This window comes from Tachypleus tridentatus, chromosome 6 (assembly GCF_004210375.1).
Source record: "Tachypleus tridentatus isolate NWPU-2018 chromosome 6, ASM421037v1, whole genome shotgun sequence".
NCBI classification, from domain to species: domain Eukaryota; kingdom Metazoa; phylum Arthropoda; class Merostomata; order Xiphosura; family Limulidae; genus Tachypleus; species Tachypleus tridentatus.
The window spans coordinates 12,296,099-12,317,282 of record NC_134830.1 but is presented as its reverse complement, the minus strand read 5'-3'; the positions used below and the strand labels follow the sequence as shown (position 1 = coordinate 12,317,282).

At 34.7% G+C, this 21,184-nt stretch overlaps 11 non-coding genes across 11 annotated transcripts; all 11 read right to left on the bottom strand.

The window, feature by feature from the left end:
• Positions 1 to 625: 625 nt before the first annotated feature.
• Positions 626 to 698, bottom strand: TRNAA-AGC (transfer RNA alanine (anticodon AGC)). Its single transcript has one exon. It is a non-coding gene; the product is annotated as a tRNA-Ala (tRNA).
• An 891-nt stretch (positions 699 to 1,589) lies between these two features.
• On the bottom strand, positions 1,590 to 1,661 carry TRNAA-AGC (transfer RNA alanine (anticodon AGC)). Its single transcript has one exon. It is a non-coding gene; the product is annotated as a tRNA-Ala (tRNA).
• An 893-nt stretch (positions 1,662 to 2,554) lies between these two features.
• On the bottom strand, positions 2,555 to 2,627 carry TRNAA-AGC (transfer RNA alanine (anticodon AGC)). The gene has a single exon. It is a non-coding gene; the product is annotated as a tRNA-Ala (tRNA).
• An 895-nt stretch (positions 2,628 to 3,522) lies between these two features.
• Positions 3,523 to 3,596, bottom strand: TRNAA-AGC (transfer RNA alanine (anticodon AGC)). Its single transcript has one exon. It is a non-coding gene; the product is annotated as a tRNA-Ala (tRNA).
• An 896-nt stretch (positions 3,597 to 4,492) lies between these two features.
• TRNAA-AGC (transfer RNA alanine (anticodon AGC)) lies at positions 4,493 to 4,565 on the bottom strand. Its single transcript has one exon. It is a non-coding gene; the product is annotated as a tRNA-Ala (tRNA).
• An 887-nt stretch (positions 4,566 to 5,452) lies between these two features.
• TRNAA-AGC (transfer RNA alanine (anticodon AGC)) lies at positions 5,453 to 5,525 on the bottom strand. Its single transcript has one exon. It is a non-coding gene; the product is annotated as a tRNA-Ala (tRNA).
• An 890-nt stretch (positions 5,526 to 6,415) lies between these two features.
• Positions 6,416 to 6,488, bottom strand: TRNAA-AGC (transfer RNA alanine (anticodon AGC)). The gene has a single exon. It is a non-coding gene; the product is annotated as a tRNA-Ala (tRNA).
• An 892-nt stretch (positions 6,489 to 7,380) lies between these two features.
• TRNAA-AGC (transfer RNA alanine (anticodon AGC)) lies at positions 7,381 to 7,453 on the bottom strand. Its single transcript has one exon. It is a non-coding gene; the product is annotated as a tRNA-Ala (tRNA).
• A 4,866-nt stretch (positions 7,454 to 12,319) lies between these two features.
• TRNAA-AGC (transfer RNA alanine (anticodon AGC)) lies at positions 12,320 to 12,392 on the bottom strand. The gene has a single exon. It is a non-coding gene; the product is annotated as a tRNA-Ala (tRNA).
• A 3,066-nt stretch (positions 12,393 to 15,458) lies between these two features.
• Positions 15,459 to 15,531, bottom strand: TRNAA-AGC (transfer RNA alanine (anticodon AGC)). The gene has a single exon. It is a non-coding gene; the product is annotated as a tRNA-Ala (tRNA).
• Positions 15,532 to 18,586: 3,055 nt separating this feature from the next.
• Positions 18,587 to 18,659, bottom strand: TRNAA-AGC (transfer RNA alanine (anticodon AGC)). Its single transcript has one exon. It is a non-coding gene; the product is annotated as a tRNA-Ala (tRNA).
• Between the last annotated feature and the right edge of the window lie 2,525 nt (positions 18,660 to 21,184).

Sequence of the window (21,184 nt, the reverse complement as noted above, 5' to 3'; positions counted from 1 at the left end):
AAACATGCCATAATATTTTGACATTTGCAAGCAGCTCTCACAGGAAACCTAGTTATGAAACGTCATACATCCACGTGAAAAAGGAGTAATGATATATTCAAATGACGAAGAGGATTTATTGACTTTTAATTTATAATTTTCGCTTACACGTGCATTTAATATTAGCGTATTTGTTTTAAACTAATGAGAAACTGTTACAGTGCATGCACGAGCTTTCAATCCATTATTTATCGCACGCTCGGAGAAAAGTGCTCATTATTCTTCATTACACCCCTTACATAAGTTTTGTAAGTTTCTTTAGCGCTACTCCATTGTTACATACGTTTCTCGTGGATTCTGTTATGACACAAAACGATTTGTTTTAACTCGGGTTCATCTACACAAGTAAAGTAAGAGGAAACCGGAAAGAATGAATATTTCTAGTCTCGAGCTACTTCAGAAATGCATATCATTGCAAACAGGCGGTCGGTCATACTTAGAAGATGCGTACTGACCATCAAGAAGAAACAGTGACAGCATATTAAACGTTCGAAAAGAAAAGAAAACTACGTTAAAGACGAACAGGGTTACAGACACAATTGAAACATTACTTCGACTAATAGTTATTGTGTGTGCAAAACACGTTTGGAGGCGCTGGGTATCGATCCCAGTACCTCTCGCATGCTAAGCGAGCGCTCTACCACTTGAGCTATGCCCCCTTCGTTTTCATGCGTGTTACACTTTCCGAGTTTATTCCGTAAATTCTTCAACACAAAATTTTGTATCCAGTTTCTAAGAAACGTCAGATTTTTACATTGCACTCTCCGCATATTTCAATAGAAGAATAATTTACAGCATACACTTCTCTCCAGTAAAACGTAATTGGCGATGAGCACTGCAAGAGAAATCAAAATTGTGAAAGATCTCCTCTGAAACGTTACATTAAAAACGTTAATTACATACACGACATTGCAGGTAAAATCCTAACAAACATGCCATAATATTTTGACATTTGCAAGCAGCTCTCACAGGAAACCTAGTTATGAAACGTCATACATCCACGTGAAAAGGGTAATGATATATTCAAATGACGAAGAGGATTTATTGACTTTTAATTTATAATTTTCGCTTACACGTGCATTTAATATTAGCGTATTTGTTTTAAACTAATGAGAAACTGTTACAGTGCATGCACGAGCTTTCAATCCATTATTTATCGCACGCTCGGAGAAAAGTGCTCATTATTCTTCATTACACCCCTTACATAAGTTTTGTAAGTTTCTTTAGCGCTACTCCATTGTTACATACGTTTCTCGTGGATTCTGTTATGACACAAAACGATTTGTTTTAACTCGGGTTCATCTACACAAGTAAAGTAAGAGGAAACCGGAAAGAATGAATATTTCTAGTCTCGAGCTACTTCAGAAATGCATATCATTGCAAACAGGCGGTCGGTCATACTTAGAAGATGCGTACTGACCATCAAGAAGAAACAGTGACAGCATATTAAACGTTCGAAAAGAAAAGAAAACTACGTTAAAGACGAACAGGGTTACAGACACAATTGAAACATTACTTCGACTAATAGTTATTGTGTGTGCAAAACACGTTTGAGGCGCTGGGTATCGATCCCAGTACCTCTCGCATGCTAAGCGAGCGCTCTACCACTGAGCTACGCCCCTTCGTTTTCATGCGTGTTACACTTTCCGAGTTTATTCCGTAAATTCTTCAACACAAAATTTTGTATCCAGTTTCTAGAAACGTCAGATTTTTACATTGCACTCTCCGCATATTTCAATAGAAGAATAATTTACAGCATACACTTCTCTCCAGTAAAACGCAATTGGCGATGAGCACTGCAAGAGAGAAATCAAAATTGTGAAAGATCTCCTCTGAAACGTTACATTAAAAACGTTAATTACATACACGACATTGCAGGTAAAATCCTAACAAACATGCCATAATATTTTGACATTTGCAAGCAGCTCTCACAGGAAACCTAGTTATGAAACGTCATACATCCACGTGAAAAAGGAGTAATGATATATTCAAATGACGAAGAGGATTTATTGACTTTTAATTTATAATTTTCGCTTACACGTGCATTTAATATTAGCGTATTTGTTTTAAACTAATGAGAAACTGTTACAGTGCATGCACGAGCTTTCAATCCATTATTTATCGCACGCTCGGAGAAAAGTGCTCATTATTCTTCATTACACCCCTTACATAAGTTTTGTAAGTTTCTTTAGCGCTACTCCATTGTTACATACGTTTCTCGTGGATTCTGTTATGACACAAAACGATTTGTTTTAACTCGGGTTCATCTACACAAGTAAAGTAAGAGGAAACCGGAAAGAATGAATATTTCTAGTCTCGAGCTACTTCAGAAATGCATATCATTGCAAACAGGCGGTCGGTCATACTTAGAAGATGCGTACTGACCATCAAGAAGAAACAGTGACAGCATATTAAACGTTCGAAAGAAAAGAAAACTACGTTAAAGACGAACAGGGTTACAGACACAATTGAAACATTACTTCGACTAATAGTTATTGTGTGTGCAAAACACGTTTGGAGGCGCTGGGTATCGATCCCAGTACCTCTCGCATGCTAAGCGAGCGCTCTACCACTTGAGCTACGCCCCTTCGTTTTCATGCGTGTTACACTTTCCGAGTTTATTCCGTAAATTCTTCAACACAAAATTTTGTATCCAGTTTCTAAGAAACGTCAGATTTTTTACATTGCACTCTCCGCATATTTCAATAGAAGAATAATTTACAGCATACACTTCTCTCCAGTAAAACGCAATTGGCGATGAGCACTGCAAGAGAGAAATCAAAATTGTGAAAGATCTCCTCTGAAACGTTACATTAAAAACGTTAATTACATACACGACATTGCAGGTAAAATCCTAACAAACATGCCATAATATTTTGACATTTGCAAGCAGCTCTCACAGAAACCTAGTTATGAAACGTCATACATCCACGTGAAAAAGGAGTAATGATATATTCAAATGACGAAGAGGATTTATTGACTTTTAATTTATAATTTTCGCTTACACGTGCATTTAATATTAGCGTATTTGTTTTAAACTAATGAGAAACTGTTACAGTGCATGCACGAGCTTTCAATCCATTATTTATCGCACGCTCGGAGAAAAGTGCTCATTATTCTTCATTACACCCCTTACATAAGTTTTGTAAGTTTCTTTAGCGCTACTCCATTGTTACATACGTTTCTCGTGGATTCTGTTATGACACAAAACGATTTGTTTTAACTCGGGTTCATCTACACAAGTAAAGTAAGAGGAAACCGGAAAGAATGAATATTTCTAGTCTCGAGCTACTTCAGAAATGCATATCATTGCAAACAGGCGGTCGGTCATACTTAGAAGATGCGTACTGACCATCAAGAAGAAACAGTGACAGCATATTAAACGTTCGAAAAGAAAAGAAAACTACGTTAAAGACGAACAGGGTTACAGACACAATTGAAACATTACTTCGACTAATAGTTATTGTGTGTGCAAAACACGTTTGGAGGCGCTGGGTATCGATCCCAGTACCTCTCGCATGCTAAGCGAGCGCTCTACCATTTTGAGCTACGCCCCTTCGTTTTCATGCGTGTTACACTTTCCGAGTTTATTCCGTAAATTCTTCAACACAAAATTTTGTATCCAGTTTCTAAGAAACGTCAGATTTTTACATTGCACTCTCCGCATATTTCAATAGAAGAATAATTTACAGCATACACTTCTCTCCAGTAAAACGCAATTGGCGATGAGCACTGCAAGAGAAATCAAAATTGTGAAAGATCTCCTCTGAAACGTTACATTAAAACGTTAATTACATACACGACATTGCAGGTAAAATCTAACAAACATGCCATAATATTTTGACATTTGCAAGCAGCTCTCACAGGAAACCTAGTTATGAAACGTCATACATCCACGTGAAAAGGGTAATGATATATTCAAATGACGAAGAGGATTTATTGACTTTTAATTTATAATTTTCGCTTACACGTGCATTTAATATTAGCGTATTTGTTTTAAACTAATGAGAAACTGTTACAGTGCATGCACGAGCTTTCAATCCATTATTTATCGCACGCTCGGAGAAAAGTGCTCATTATTCTTCATTACACCCCTTACATAAGTTTTGTAAGTTTCTTTAGCGCTACTCCATTGTTACATACGTTTCTCGTGGATTCTGTTATGACACAAAACGATTTGTTTTAACTCGGGTTCATCTACACAAGTAAAGTAAGAGGAAACCGGAAAGAATGAATATTTCTAGTCTCGAGCTACTTCAGAAATGCATATCATTGCAAACAGGCGGTCGGTCATACTTAGAAGATGCGTACTGACCATCAAGAAGAAACAGTGACAGCATATTAAACGTTCGAAAAGAAAAGAAAACTACGTTAAAGACGAACAGGGTTACAGACACAATTGAAACATTACTTCGACTATTACTTCTTAGTTATTGTGTGTGCAAAACACGTTTGGAGGCGCTGGGTATCGATCCCAGTACCTCTCGCATGCTAAGCGAGCGCTCTACCACTTGAGCTACGCCCCTTCGTTTTCATGCGTGTTACACTTTCCGAGTTTATTCCGTAAATTCTTCAACACAAAATTTTGTATCCAGTTTCTAAGAAACGTCAGATTTTACATTGCACTCTCCGCATATTTCAATAGAAGAATAATTTACAGCATACACTTCTCTCCAGTAAAACGCAATTGGCGATGAGCACTGCAAGAGAAATCAAAATTGTGAAAGATCTCCTCTGAAACGTTACATTAAAACGTTAATTACATACACGACATTGCAGGTAAAATCTAACAAACATGCCATAATATTTTGACATTTGCAAGCAGCTCTCACAGGAAACCTAGTTATGAAACGTCATACATCCACGTGAAAAGGGTAATGATATATTCAAATGACGAAGAGGATTTATTGACTTTTAATTTATAATTTTCGCTTACACGTGCATTTAATATTAGCGTATTTGTTTTAAACTAATGAGAAACTGTTACAGTGCATGCACGAGCTTTCAATCCATTATTTATCGCACGCTCGGAGAAAAGTGCTCATTATTCTTCATTACACCCCTTACATAAGTTTTGTAAGTTTCTTTAGCGCTACTCCATTGTTACATACGTTTCTCGTGGATTCTGTTATGACACAAAACGATTTGTTTTAACTCGGGTTCATCTACACAAGTAAAGTAAGAGAAACCGGAAAGAATGAATATTTCTAGTCTCGAGCTACTTCAGAAATGCATATCATTGCAAACAGGCGGTCGGTCATACTTAGAAGATGCGTACTGACCATCAAGAAGAAACAGTGACAGCATATTAAACGTTCGAAAAGAAAAGAAAACTACGTTAAAGACGAACAGGGTTACAGACACAATTGAAACATTACTTCGACTAATAGTTATTGTGTGTGCAAAACACGTTTGGAGGCGCTGGGTATCGATCCCAGTACCTCTCGCATGCTAAGCGAGCGCTCTACCACTTGAGCTACGCCCCTTCGTTTTCATGCGTGTTACACTTTCCGAGTTTATTCCGTAAATTCTTCAACACAAAATTTTGTATCCAGTTTCTAAGAAACGTCAGATTTTTTACATTGCACTCTCCGCATATTTCAATAGAAGAATAATTTACAGCATACACTTCTCTCCAGTAAAACGCAATTGGCGATGAGCACTGCAAGAGAGAAATCAAAATTGTGAAAGATCTCCTCTGAAACGTTACATTAAAAACGTTAATTACATACACGACATTGCAGGTAAAATCTAACAAACATGCCATAATATTTTGACATTTGCAAGCAGCTCTCACAGGAAACCTAGTTATGAAACGTCATACATCCACGTGAAAAGGGTAATGATATATTCAAATGACGAAGAGGATTTATTGACTTTTAATTTATAATTTTCGCTTACGTGCATTTAATATTAGCGTATTTGTTTTAAACTAATGAGAAACTGTTACAGTGCATGCACGAGCTTTCAATCCATTATTTATCGCACGCTCGGAGAAAAGTGCTCATTATTCTTCATTACACCCCTTACATAAGTTTTGTAAGTTTCTTTAGCGCTACTCCATTGTTACATACGTTTCTCGTGGATTCTGTTATGACACAAAACGATTTGTTTTAACTCGGGTTCATCTACACAAGTAAAGTAAGAGGAAACCGGAAAGAATGAATATTTCTAGTCTCGAGCTACTTCAGAAATGCATATCATTGCAAACAGGCGGTCGGTCATACTTAGAAGATGCGTACTGACCATCAAGAAGAAACAGTGACAGCATATTAAACGTTCGAAAAGAAAAGAAAACTACGTTAAAGACGAACAGGGTTACAGACACAATTGAAACATTACTTCGACTAATAGTTATGTGTGTGCAAAACACGTTTGGAGGCGCTGGGTATCGATCCCAGTACCTCTCGCATGCTAAGCGAGCGCTCTACCACTTGAGCTACGCCCCTTCGTTTTCATGCGTGTTACACTTTCCGAGTTTATTCCGTAAATTCTTCAACACAAAATTTTGTATCCAGTTTCTAAGAAACGTCAGATTTTTACATTGCACTCTCCGCATATTTCAATAGAAGAATAATTTACAGCATACACTTCTCTCCAGTAAAACGCAATTGGCGATGAGCACTGCAAGAGAAATCAAAATTGTGAAAGATCTCCTCTGAAACGTTACATTAAAACGTTAATTACATACACGACATTGCAGGTAAAATCCTAACAAACATGCCATAATATTTTGACATTTGCAAGCAGCTCTCACAGGAAACCTAGTTATGAAACGTCATACATCCACGTGAAAAAGGAGTAATGATATATTCAAATGACGAAGAGGATTTATTGACTTTTAATTTATAATTTTCGCTTACACGTGCATTTAATATTAGCGTATTTGTTTTAAACTAATGAGAAACTGTTACAGTGCATGCACGAGCTTTCAATCCATTATTTATCGCACGCTCGGAGAAAAGTGCTCATTATTCTTCATTACACCCCTTACATAAGTTTTGTAAGTTTCTTTAGCGCTACTCCATTGTTACATACGTTTCTCGTGGATTCTGTTATGACACAAAACGATTTGTTTTAACTCGGGTTCATCTACACAAGTAAAGTAAGAGGAAACCGGAAAGAATGAATATTTCTAGTCTCGAGCTACTTCAGAAATGCATATCATTGCAAAGAGGCGGTCGGTCATACTTAGAAGATGCGTACTGACCATCAAGAAGAAACAGTGACAGCATATTAAACGTTCGAAAAGAAAAGAAAACTACGTTAAAGACGAACAGGGTTACAGACACAATTGAAACATTACTTCGACTAATAGTTTATGTGTGTGCAAAACACGTTTGGAGGCGCTGGGTATCGATCCCAGTACCTCTCGCATGCTAAGCGAGCGCTCTACCACTTGAGCTACGCCCCCTTCGTTTTCATGCGTGTTACACTTTCCGAGTTTATTCCGTAAATTCTTCAACACAAAATTTTGTATCCAGTTTCTAAGAAACGTCAGATTTTTTACATTGCACTCTCCGCATATTTCAATAGAAGAATAATTTACAGCATACACTTCTCTCCAGTAAAACGCAATTGGCGATGAGCACTGCAAGAGAAATCAAAATTGTGAAAGATCTCCTCTGAAACGTTACATTAAAACGTTAATTACATACACGACATTGCAGGTAAAATCTAACAAACATGCCATAATATTTTGACATTTGCAAGCAGCTCTCACAGAAACCTAGTTATGAAACGTCATACATCCACGTGAAAAGGGTAATGATATATTCAAATGACGAAGAGGATTTATTGACTTTTAATTTATAATTTTCGCTTACACGTGCATTTAATATTAGCGTATTTGTTTTAAACTAATGAGAAACTGTTACAGTGCATGCACGAGCTTTCAATCCATTATTTATCGCACGCTCGGAGAAAAGTGCTCATTATTCTTCATTACACCCCTTACATAAGTTTTGTAAGTTTCTTTAGCGCTACTCCATTGTTACATACGTTTCTCGTGGATTCTGTTATGACACAAAACGATTTGTTTTAACTCGGGTTCATCTACACAAGTAAAGTAAGAGGAAACCGGAAAGAATGAATATTTCTAGTCTCGAGCTACTTCAGAAATGCATATCATTGCAAAGAGGCGGTCGGTCATACTTAGAAGATGCGTACTGACCATCAAGAAGAAACAGTGACAGCATATTAAACGTTCGAAAAGAAAAGAAAACTACATTAAACACGAACAGGGTTACAGACACAATTGAAACATTGATATATTACTTCTACTAATAGTTATTGTGTGTGCATATTAAGCATGAACAATTTCGTCATTTCTGGTGGAAGCGATGGTTTACAAAGAAAAGGTATGTACCAATTCCAAGAAAATTTTGTGTAAAAATAGAGTCTTGTTATTGTAAAGTTTCACGTGTACCAGTACTATTTAAATTTAATTTCTTTTTGAGTGAGGTGATTAAAATTATTTTCGTAGCTCTTACTCCTCAATATTGTAATTGTAACGTCAGCTTCAGGGAAACGAAGTGAGAATGGGTTTTATACGCTCATATTTCTGTATCGCAAGCAAAGCTAAAATCTTACTTGTACTTTGAAGGGTAGATCAGAAACAGTTCTGTTTATTGAGATTTGTCTGTATGTATTCATTGGGCAATCCAAGATCACGAAGAATTTTATAAAACGCACTATTTACCTACATTAAGACAGATGAATAATAGCTATCTGACATGGGATTTGTTTTTGCAACATTATCAGTTGCCTACGTAATAGTGAGAATTTCTACTAAACATATGCGATGATCATTATGCCTCAAAGGTATGGGCGTTAGTTCTCCATTTACAATAAAATGCTCGTATATCTCTTTAGAAGTATGAAACAATTGAATTTAGAGGCAAATTAGAACAAATTGTAATATTTCAAACCGTACTTAATTAGAATAGGTATTTGCAAATTTCAAAGTCAAAGAGAAGAATAATTGTTTGGTAAATTTCTGAAACGTCCCGTGTTTTATTTAATTTTCTCTGAAACTGCTAAGTTATAAAGCAGTAAAGCAATAAATAACTTAGAAATTCTCAAATATTTTCTCATAATGACGTCTTGATCATAAAGTAAAGAATTTAACCTTCTTATTTCGTAATTATTTCAGAGAACAAAGATCGTTTGTAGCTACAGTTCACTGTAAATGATTTTCCTATGAAATGTGATTGTTGATATAAATGCAGTTATATAATTAGTACGTAGGTAAAACGCAAACTATGCTTTTAAGAAAACTTTATTAAAAGTATCGACGAGTCTAAACACAGTGAAACTGTTTATGATTGTATGAGAAACAAGCGTTTTACTTATATTTCGTGATTTTGGAAAGAAATTACCACGTTCCACAAACTCTACTTTTCTTATCTTCAAAGTTTACAACGATTGTGAGCCGTTTTGTAATCGAAGTTTCCACTATGATGTATTTGGAAAAAGATAAATATCTTCATTTCAAGAAGGGTGATTCATGAGTTAAGCATAAATATGATGTAAGAAGTATATAAATGTTGGATTCTCTGTGTTTTCGGTGAAGACTTATTTCTCTATGCCTCTAGTACTCGCACTTGTTGTTTCACAGTTACTATTAAATAACATTACACATCTTTTTTGATAGAGATATATTATGTTATTGAAGTTTTTCACCACTTACACTGTGCTGTGACACAGTATACCTGGCAGTTAGTACCACTGGAAACATAGTTTCAGGTGTAAAAGATAAATTGTTTAAGGGTGATGTGTTATTCGTATTGCCTTATTAAATGTTTTCGTTCATGTTTATAAAAATGGCGTACATATCGATGACATCATTGAAAGTGAATGAGCAGGAAAACGTCATTTCAATTTGAATCCCAAGAGATAACTTTCAGTATTTCTTCAACTCGGTGTATTCTCTATGAAGTATGATTTATTTTAACCTAAAGGAAAATCATTCTTATTTTGGAAAGTCATAATTTTGCCATTCCTTTGTCAGTCATGTTCTGTATTATTTAGATGGGAGGCGTCATTGAAAATTTCTTCACCTTTCTTCATGCGTTTTTTGTTATATTAGTAGCAAAAACACGTTTGGAGGCGTTGGGTATCGATCCCAGTACCTCTCGCATGCTAAGCGAGCGCTCTACCACTTGAGCTACGTTTCTCGTGGATTCTGTTATGACACAAAACGATTTGTTTTAACTCGGGTTCATCTACACAAGTAAAGTAAGAGGAAACCGGAAAGAATGAATATTTCTAGTCTCGAGCTACTTCAGAAATGCATATCATTGCAAAGAGGCGGTCGGTCATACTTAGAAGATGCGTACTGACCATCAAGAAGAAACAGTGACAGCATATTAAACGTTCGAAAAGAAAAGAAAACTACGTTAAAGACGAACAGGGTTACAGACACAATTGAAACATTGAAATATTACTTCTACTAATAGTTATTGTGTGTGCATATTAAGCATGAACAATTTCGTCATTTCTGGTGGAAGCGATGGTTTACAAAGAAAAGGTATGTACCAATTCCAAGAAAATTTTGTGTAAAAATAGAGTCTTGTTATTGTAAAGTTTCACGTGTACCAGTACTATTTAAATTTAATTTCTTTTTGAGTGAGGTGATTAAAATTATTTTCGTAGCTCTTACTCCTCAATATTGTAATTGTAACGTCAGCTTCAGGGAAACGAAGTGAGAATGGGTTTTATACGCTCATATTTCTGTATCGCAAGCAAAGCTAAAATCTTACTTGTACTTTGAAGGGTAGATCGAAACAGTTCTGTTTATTGAGATTTGTCTGTATGTATTCATTGGGCAATCCAAGATCACGAAGAATTTTATAAAACGCACTATTTACCTACATTAAAGACAGATGAATAATAGCTATCTGACATGGGATTTGTTTTTGCAACATTATCAGTTGCCTACGTAATAGTGAGAATTTCTACTAAACATATGCGATGATCATTATGCCTCAAAGGTATGGGCGTTAGTTCTCCATTTACAATAAAATGCTCGTATATCTCTTTAGAAGTATGAAACAATTCGAATTTAGAAGCAAATTAGAACAAATTGTAATATTTCAAACCGTACTTAATTAGAATAGGTATTTGCAAATTTCAAAGTCAAAGAGAAGAATAATTGTTTGGTAAATTTCTGAAACGTCCCGTGTTTTATTTAATTTTCTCTGAAACTGCTAAGTTATAAAGCAGTAAAAGCAATAAATAACTTAGAAATTCTCAAATATTTTCTCATAATGACGTCTTGATCATAAAGTAAAGAATTTAACCTTCTTATTTCGTAATTATTTCAGAGAACAAAGATCGTTTGTAGCTACAGTTCACTGTAAATGATTTTCCTATGAAATGTGATTGTTGATATAAATGCAGTTATATAATTAGTACGTAGGTAAAACGCAAACTATGCTTTTAAGAAAACTTTATTAAAAGTATCGACGAGTCTAAACACAGTGAAACTGTTTATGATTGTATGAGAAACAAGCGTTTTACTTATATTTCGTGATTTTGGAAAGAAATTACCACGTTCCACAAACTCTACTTTTCTTATCTTCAAAGTTTACAACGATTGTGAGCCGTTTTGTAATCGAAGTTTCCACTATGATGTATTTGGAAAAAGATAAATATCTTCATTTCAAGAAGGGTGATTCATGAGTTAAGCATAAATATGATGTAAGAAGTATATAAATGTTGGATTCTCTGTGTTTTCGGTGAAGACTTATTTCTCTATGCCTCTAGTACTCGCACTTGTTGTTTCACAGTTACTATTAAATAACATTACACATCTTTTTGATAGAGATATATTATGTTATTGAAGTTTTTTCACCACTTACACTGTGCTGTGAACACAGTATACCTGGCAGTTAGTACCACTGGAAACATAGTTTCAGGTGTAAAAGATAAATTGTATAATGAGTGATGTGTTATTCGTATTGCCTTATTAAATGTTTTCGTTCATGTTTATAAAAATGGCGTACATATCGATGACATCATTGAAAGTGAATGAGCAGGAAAACGTCATTTCAATTTGAATCCCAAGAGATAACTTTCAGTATTTCTTCAACTCGGTGTATTCTCTATGAAGTATGATTTATTTTAACCTAAAGGAAAATCATTCTTATTTTGGAAAGTCATAATTTTGCCATTCCTTTGTCAGTCATGTTCTGTATTATTTAGATGGGAGGCGTCATTGAAAATTTCTTCACCTTTCTTCATGCGTTTTTTGTTATATTAGTAGCAAAAACACGTTTGGAGGCGTTGGGTATCGATCCCAGTACCTCTCGCATGCTAAGCGAGCGCTCTACCACTTGAGCTACGCCCCCTTCGTTTTCATGCGTGTTACACTTTCCGAGTTTATTCCGTAAATTCTTCAACACAAAATTTTGTATCCAGTTTCTAAGAAACGTCAGATTTTTTACATTGCACTCTCCGCATATTTCAATAGAAGAATAATTTACAGCATACACTTCTCTCCAGTAAAACGCAATTGGCGATGAGCACTGCAAGAGAGAAATCAAAATTGTGAAAGATCTCCTCTGAAACGTTACATTAAAAACGTTAATTACATACACGACATTGCAGGTAAAATCCTAACAAACATGCCATAATATTTTGACATTTGCAAGCAGCTCACAGGAAACCTAGTTATGAAACGTCATACATCCACGTGAAAAGGGTAATGATATATTCAAATGACGAAGAGGGTTTATTGACTTTTAATTTATAATTTTCGCTTACACGTGCATTTAATATTAGCGTATTTGTTTTAAACTAATGAGAAACTGTTACAGTGCATGCACGAGCTTTCAATCCATTATTTATCGCACGCTCGGAGAAAAGTGCTCATTATTCTTCATTACACCCCTTACATAAGTTTTGTAAGTTTCTTTAGCGCTACTCCATTGTTACATACGTTTCTCGTGGATTCTGTTATGACACAAAACGATTTGTTTTAACTCGGGTTCATCTACACAAGTAAAGTAAGAGGAAACCGGAAAGAATGAATATTTCTAGTCTCGAGCTACTTCAGAAATGCATATCATTGCAAAGAGGCGGTCGGTCATACTTAGAAGATGCGTACTGACCATCAAGAAGAAACAGTGACAGCATATTAAACGTTCGAAAAGAAAAGAAAACTACGTTAAAGACGAACAGGGTTACAGACACAATTGAAACATTACTTCGACTAATAGTTATTGTGTGTGCAAAACACGTTTGGAGGCGTTGGGTATCGATCCCAGTACCTCTCGCATGCTAAGCGAGCGCTCTACCACTTGAGCTACGTTTCTCGTGGATTCTGTTATGACACAAAACGATTTGTTTTAACTCGGGTTCATCTACACAAGTAAAGTAAGAGGAAACCGGAAAGAATGAATATTTCTAGTCTCGAGCTACTTTAGAAATGCATATCATTGCAAAGAGGCGGTCGGTCATACTTAGAAGATGCGTACTGACCATCAAGAAGAAACAGTGACAGCATATTAAACGTTCGAAAAGAAAAGAAAACTACGTTAAAGACGAACAGGGTTACAGACACAATTGAAACATTGAAATATTACTTCTACTAATAGTTATTGTGTGTGCATATTAAGCATGAACAATTTCGTCATTTCTGGTGGAAGCGATGGTTTACAAAGAAAAGGTATGTACCAATTCCAAGAAAATTTTGTGTAAAAATAGAGTCTTGTTATTGTAAAGTTTCACGTGTACCAGTACTATTTAAATTTAATTTCTTTTTGAGTGAGGTGATTAAAATTATTTTCGTAGCTCTTACTCCTCAATATTGTAATTGTAACGTCAGCTTCAGGGAAACGAAGTGAGAATGGGTTTTATACGCTCATATTTCTGTATCGCAAGCAAAGCTAAAATCTTACTTGTACTTTGAAGGGTAGATCGAAACAGTTCTGTTTATTGAGATTTGTCTGTATGTATTCATTGGGCAATCCAAGATCACGAAGAATTTTATAAAACGCACTATTTACCTACATTAAAGACAGATGAATAATAGCTATCTGACATGGGATTTGTTTTTGCAACATTATCAGTTGCCTACGTAATAGTGAGAATTTCTACTAAACATATGCGATGATCATTATGCCTCAAAGGTATGGGCGTTAGTTCTCCATTTACAATAAAATGCTCGTATATCTCTTTAGAAGTATGAAACAATTCGAATTTAGAAGCAAATTAGAACAAATTGTAATATTTCAAACCGTACTTAATTAGAATAGGTATTTGCAAATTTCAAAGTCAAAGAGAAGAATAATTGTTTGGTAAATTTCTGAAACGTCCCGTGTTTTATTTAATTTTCTCTGAAACTGCTAAGTTATAAAGCAGTAAAAGCAATAAATAACTTAGAAATTCTCAAATATTTTCTCATAATGACGTCTTGATCATAAAGTAAAGAATTTAACCTTCTTATTTCGTAATTATTTCAGAGAACAAAGATCGTTTGTAGCTACAGTTCACTGTAAATGATTTTCCTATGAAATGTGATTGTTGATATAAATGCAGTTATATAATTAGTACGTAGGTAAAACGCAAACTATGCTTTTAAGAAAACTTTATTAAAAGTATCGACGAGTCTAAACACAGTGAAACTGTTTATGATTGTATGAGAAACAAGCGTTTTACTTATATTTCGTGATTTTTGGAAAAAATTACCACGTTCCACAAACTCTACTTTTCTTATCTTCAAAGTTTACAACGATTGTGAGCCGTTTTGTAATCGAAGTTTCCACTATGATGTATTTGGAAAAGATAAATATCTTCATTTCAAGAAGGGTGATTCATGAGTTAAGCATAAATATGATGTAAGAAGTATATAAATGTTGGATTCTCTGTGTTTTCGGTGAAGACTTATTTCTCTATGCCTCTAGTACTCGCACTTGTTGTTTCACAGTTACTATTAAATAACATTACACATCTTTTTGATAGAGATATATTATGTTATTGAAGTTTTTTCACCACTTACACTGTGCTGTGAACACAGTATACCTGGCAGTTAGTACCACTGGAAACATAGTTTCAGGTGTAAAAGATAAATTGTATAATGAGTGATGTGTTATTCGTATTGCCTTATTAAATGTTTTCGTTCATGTTTATAAAAATGGCGTACATATCGATGACATCATTGAAAGTGAATGAGCAGGAAAACGTCATTTCAATTTGAATCCCAAGAGATAACTTTCAGTATTTCTTCAACTCGGTGTATTCTCTATGAAGTATGATTTATTTTAACCTAAGGAAAATCATTCTTATTTTGGAAAGTCATAATTTTGCCATTCCTTTGTCAGTCATGTTCTGTATTATTTAGATGGGAGGCGTCATTGAAAATTTCTTCACCTTTCTTCATGCGTTTTTTGTTATATTAGTAGCAAAAACACGTTTGGAGGCGCTGGGTATCGATCCCAGTACCTCTCGCATGCTAAGCGAGCGCTCTACCACTTGAGCTACGCCCCCTTCGTTTTCATGCGTGTTACACTTTCCGAGTTTATTCCGTAAATTCTTCAACACAAAATTTTGTATCCAGTTTCTAGAAACGTCAGATTTTTACATTGCACTCTCCGCATATTTCAATAGAAGAATAATTTACAGCATACACTTCTCTCCAGTAAAACGCAATTGGCGATGAGCACTGCAAGAGAGAAATCAAAATTGTGAAAGATCTCCTCTGAAACGTTACATTAAAAACGTTAATTACATACACGACATTGCAGGTAAAATCCTAACAAACATGCCATAATATTTTGACATTTGCAAGCAGCTCTCACAGGAAACCTAGTTATGAAACGTCATACATCCACGTGAAAAAGGAGTAATGATATATTCAAATGACGAAGAGGGTTTATTGACTTTTAATTTATAATTTTCGCTTACACGTGCATTTAATATTAGCGTATTTGTTTTAAACTAATGAGAAACTGTTACAGTGCATGCACGAGCTTTCAATCCATTATTTATCGCACGCTCGGAGAAAAGTGCTCATTATTCTTCATTACACCCCTTACATAAGTTTTGTAAGTTTCTTTAGCGCTACTCCATTGTTACATACGTTTCTCGTGGATTCTGTTATGACACAAAACGATTTGTTTTAACTCGGGTTCATCTACACAAGTAAAGTAAGAGGAAACCGGAAAGAATGAATATTTCTAGTCTCGAGCTACTTCAGAAATGCATATCATTGCAAACAGGCGGTCGGTCATACTTAGAAGATGCGTACTGACCATCAAGAAGAAACAGTGACAGCATATTAAACGTTCGAAAAGAAAACTACGTTAAAGACGAACAGGGTTACAGACACAATTGAAACATTACTTCGACTAATAGTTATTGTGTGTGCAAAACACGTTTGGAGGCGCTGGGTATCGATCCCAGTACCTCTCGCATGCTAAGCAGGCGCTCTACCACTTGAGCTACGTTTCTCGTGGATTCTGTTATGACACAAAACGGTTTGTTTTAACTCGGGTTCATTTACAAGTAAAGTAAGAGGAAACCGGAAAGAATGAATATTTCTAGTCTCGAGCTACTTTAGAAATGCATATCATTGCAAAGGGCGGTCGGTCATACTTGAAGATGCGTACTGACCATCAGAGAAGAAACAGTGACAGCATATTAAACGTTCGAAAGAAAAAGAAAACTACGTTAAAGACGAACAGGGTTACAGACACAATTGAAACATTGAAATATTACTTCTACTATAGTTATTGTGTGTGCATATTAAGCATGAACAATTTCGTCATTTCTGGTGGAAGCGATGGTTTACAAAGAAAAGGTATGTACCAATTCAAGAAAATTTTGTGTAAAATAGAGTCTTGTTATTGTAAAGTTTCACGTGTACCAGTACTATTTAAATTTAATTTCTTTTTTTGGGTGAGAATGATTAAAATTATTTTCGTAGCTCTTACTCCTCAATATTGTAATTGTAACGTCAGCTTCAGGAAACGAAGTGAGAATGGGTTTTATACGCTCATATTTCTGTATCGCAAGCAAAGCTAAAATCTTACTTGTACTTTGAAGGGTAGATCAGAAACAGTTCTGTTTATTGAGATTTGTCTGTATGTATTCATTGGGCAATCCAAGATCACGAAGAATTTTATAAAACGCACTATTTACCTACATTAAAGACAGATGAATAATAGCTATCTGACATGGGATTTGTTTTGCAACATTATCAGTTGCCTACGTAATAGTGAAATTTCTACTAAACATCTGCGATGATCATTATGCCTCAAAGGTATGGGCGTTAGTTCTCCATTTACAATAAAATGCTCGTATATCTCTTTAGAAGTATGAAACAATTCAATTTAGAAGCAAATTAGAACAAATTGTAATATTTCAAACCGTACTTAATTAGAATAGGTATTTGCAAATTTCAAAGTCAAGAGAAGAATAATTGTTTGGTAAATTTCTGAAACGTCCGTGTTTTATTTAATTTTCTCTGAAACTGCTAAGTTATAAAGCAGTAAAAGCAATAAATAACTTAGAAATTCTCAAATATTTTCTCATAATGACGTCTTGATCATAAAGTAAAGAATTTAACCTTCTTATTTCGTAATTATTTCAGAGAACAAAGATCGTTTGTAGCTACAGTTCACTGTAAATGATTTTCCTATGAAATGTGATTGTTGATATAAATGCAGTTATATATAATTAGTACGTAGGTAAAACGCAAACTATGCTTTTAAGAAAACTTTATTAAAAGTATTGACAGAGTCTAAACACAGTGAAACTGTTTATGATTGTATGAGAAACAAGCGTTTTACTTATATTTCGTGATTTTGGAAAATTACCACGTTCCACAAACTCTACTTTTCTTATCTTCAAAGTTTACAACGATTGTGAGCCGTTTTGTAATCGAAGTTTCCACTATGATGTATTTGGAAAAAAAGATAAATATCTTCATTTCAAGAAGGGTGATTCATGAGTTAAGCATAAATATGATGTAAGAAGTATATAAATGTTGGATTCTCTATGTTTTCGGTGAAGACTTATTTCTCTATGCCTCTAGTACTCGCACTTGTTGTTTCTACAGTTACTATTAAATAACATTACATCTTTTGATAGAGATATATTATGTTATTGAAGTTTTTCACCACTTACACTGTGCTGTGAACAGAGTATACCTGGCAGTTAGTACCACTGGAAACATAGTTTCAGGTGTAAAGATAAATTGTATAATGAGTGATGTGTTATTCGTATTGCCTTATTAAATGTTTTCGTTCATGTTTATAAAAATGGCGTACATATCGATGACATCATTGAAAGTGAATGAGCAGGAAAACGTCATTTCAATTTGAATCCCAAGAGATAACTTTCAGTATTTCTTCAACTCGGTGTATTCTCTATGAAGTATGATTTATTTTAACCTAAAGGAAAATCATTCTTATTTTGGAAAGTCATAATTTTGCCATTCCTTTGTCAGTCATGTTCTGTATTATTTAGATGGGAGGCGTCATTGAAAATTTCTTCACCTTTCTTCATGCGTTTTTTGTTATATTAGTAGCAAAAACACGTTTGGAGGCGTTGGGTATCGATCCCAGTACCTCTCGCATGCTAAGCGAGCGCTCTACCACTTGAGCTACGCCCCCTTCGTTTTCATGCGTGTTACACTTTCCGAGTTTATTCCGTAAATTCTTCAACACAAAATTTTGTATCCAGTTTCTAAGAAACGTCAGATTTTTTACATTGCACTCTCCGCATATTTCAATAGAAGAATAATTTACAGCATACACTTCTCTCCAGTAAAACGCAATTGGCGATGAGCACTGCAAGAGAAATCAAAATTGTGAAAGATCTCCTCTGAAACGTTACATTAAAAACGTTAATTACATACACGACATTGCAGGTAAAATCCTAACAAACATGCCATAATATTTTGACATTTGCAAGCAGCTCTCACAGGAAACCTAGTTATGAAACGTCATACATCCACGTGAAAAGGGTAATGATATATTCAAATGACGAAGAGGGTTTATTGACTTTTAATTTATAATTTTCGCTTACGTGCATTTAATATTAGCGTATTTGTTTTAAACTAATGAGAAACTGTTACAGTGCATGCACGAGCTTTCAATCCATTATTTATCGCACGCTCGGAGAAAAGTGCTCATTATTCTTCATTACACCCCTTACATAAGTTTTGTAAGTTTCTTTAGCGCTACTCCATTGTTACATACGTTTCTCGTGGATTCTGTTATGACACAAAACGATTTGTTTTAACTCGGGTTCATCTACACAAGTAAAGTAAGGAAACCGGAAAGAATGAATATTTCTAGTCTCGAAGCTACTTCAGAAATGCATATCATTGCAAAAAAGGCGGTCGGTCATACTTAGAAGATGCGTACTGACCATCAAGAAGAAACAGTGACAGCATATTAAACGTTCGAAAAGAAGAAAACTACGTTAAAGACGAACAGGGTTACAGACACAAATTGAAACATTACTTCGACTAATAGTTATTGTGTGTGCAAAACACGTTTGGGGCGTTGGGTATCGATCCAGTACCTCTCGCATGCTAAGCGCGCCTACCACTTGACTACGTTTCTCGTGGATTCTGTTATGACACAAAACGATTTGTTTTAACTCAGGTTCATCTACACAAGTAAAGTAAGAGAAACCGGAAAGAATGAATATTTCTAGTCTCGAGCTACTTTAGAAATGCATATCATTGCAAAGGCGGTCGGTCATGCTAGAAGATGCGTACTGACCATCAGAAACAGTGACAGCATATTAAACGTTCGAAAAGAAGAAAACTACGTTAAAGACGACAGGGTTACAGACACAAGTGAAACATTGAAATATTACTTCTACTAATAGTTATTGTGTGCATATTAAGCATGAACAATTTCGTCATTTCTGGTGGAAGCGATGGTTTACAAAGAAAGGTATGTACCAATTCCAAAGAAAATTTTGTGTAAAATAGAGTCTTGTTATTGTAAAGTTTCACGTGTACCATTACTATTTAAATTTAATTTCTTTTTTTGAGTGAGGTGATTAAAATTATTTTCGTAGCTCTTACTCATAATATTGTAATTGTAACGTCAGCTTCAGGAAACAGAGTGAGAATGGGTTTTATACGCTCATATTTCTGTATCGCAAGCAAAGCTAAAATCTTACTTGTACTTTGAAGGGTAGATCAGAAACAGTTCTGTTTATTGAGATTTGTCTGTATGTATTCATTGGGCAATCAAGATCACGAAGAATTTTATAAAACGCACTATTTACCTACATTAAAGACAGATGAATAATAGCTATCTGACATGGGTTTGTTTTGCAACATTATCAGTTGCCTACGTAATAGTGAGAATTTCTACTAAACATATGCGATGATCATTATGCCTCAAAGGTATGGGCGTTAGTTCTCCATTTACAATAAAATGCTGTATATCTCTTTAGAAGTATGAAACAATTCAAAATTTAGAAGCAAATTAGAACAAATTGTAATATTTCAAACCGTACTTAAATAGAATAGGTATTTGCAAATTTCAAAGTCAAAGAGAAGAATAATTGTTTGGTAAATTTCTGAAACGTCCCGTGTTTTATTTAATTTTCTCTGAAACTGCTAGGTTATAAAGCAGTAAAAGCAATAAACTTAGAAATTCTCAAATATTTTCTCATAATGACGTCTTGATCATAAAGTAAAAGAATTTAACCTTCTTATTTCGTAATTATTTCAGAGAACAAAGATCGTTTGTAGCTACAGTTCACTGTAAATGATTTTCCTATGAAAATGATTGTTGATATAAATGCAGTTATATAATTGGTACGTAAGGTAAAACGCAAACTATGCTTTAAGAAAACTTTATTAAAAGTATCGACAGATCTAAACACAGTGAAACTGTTTATGATTGTATGAGAAACAAGCGTTTTACTTATATTTCGTGATTTTGGAAAGAAATTACCACGTTCCACAAACTCTACTTTTCTTATCTTCAAAGTTTACAACGATTGTGAGCCGTTTTGTAATCGAGTTTCCACTATGATGTATTTGGAAAAGATAAATATCTTCATTTCAAGAAGGGTTGATTCATGAGTTAAACGCATAAATATGATGTAAGAAGTATATAAATGTTGGGATTCTCTGTGTTTTCGGTGAAGACTATATTTCTCTATT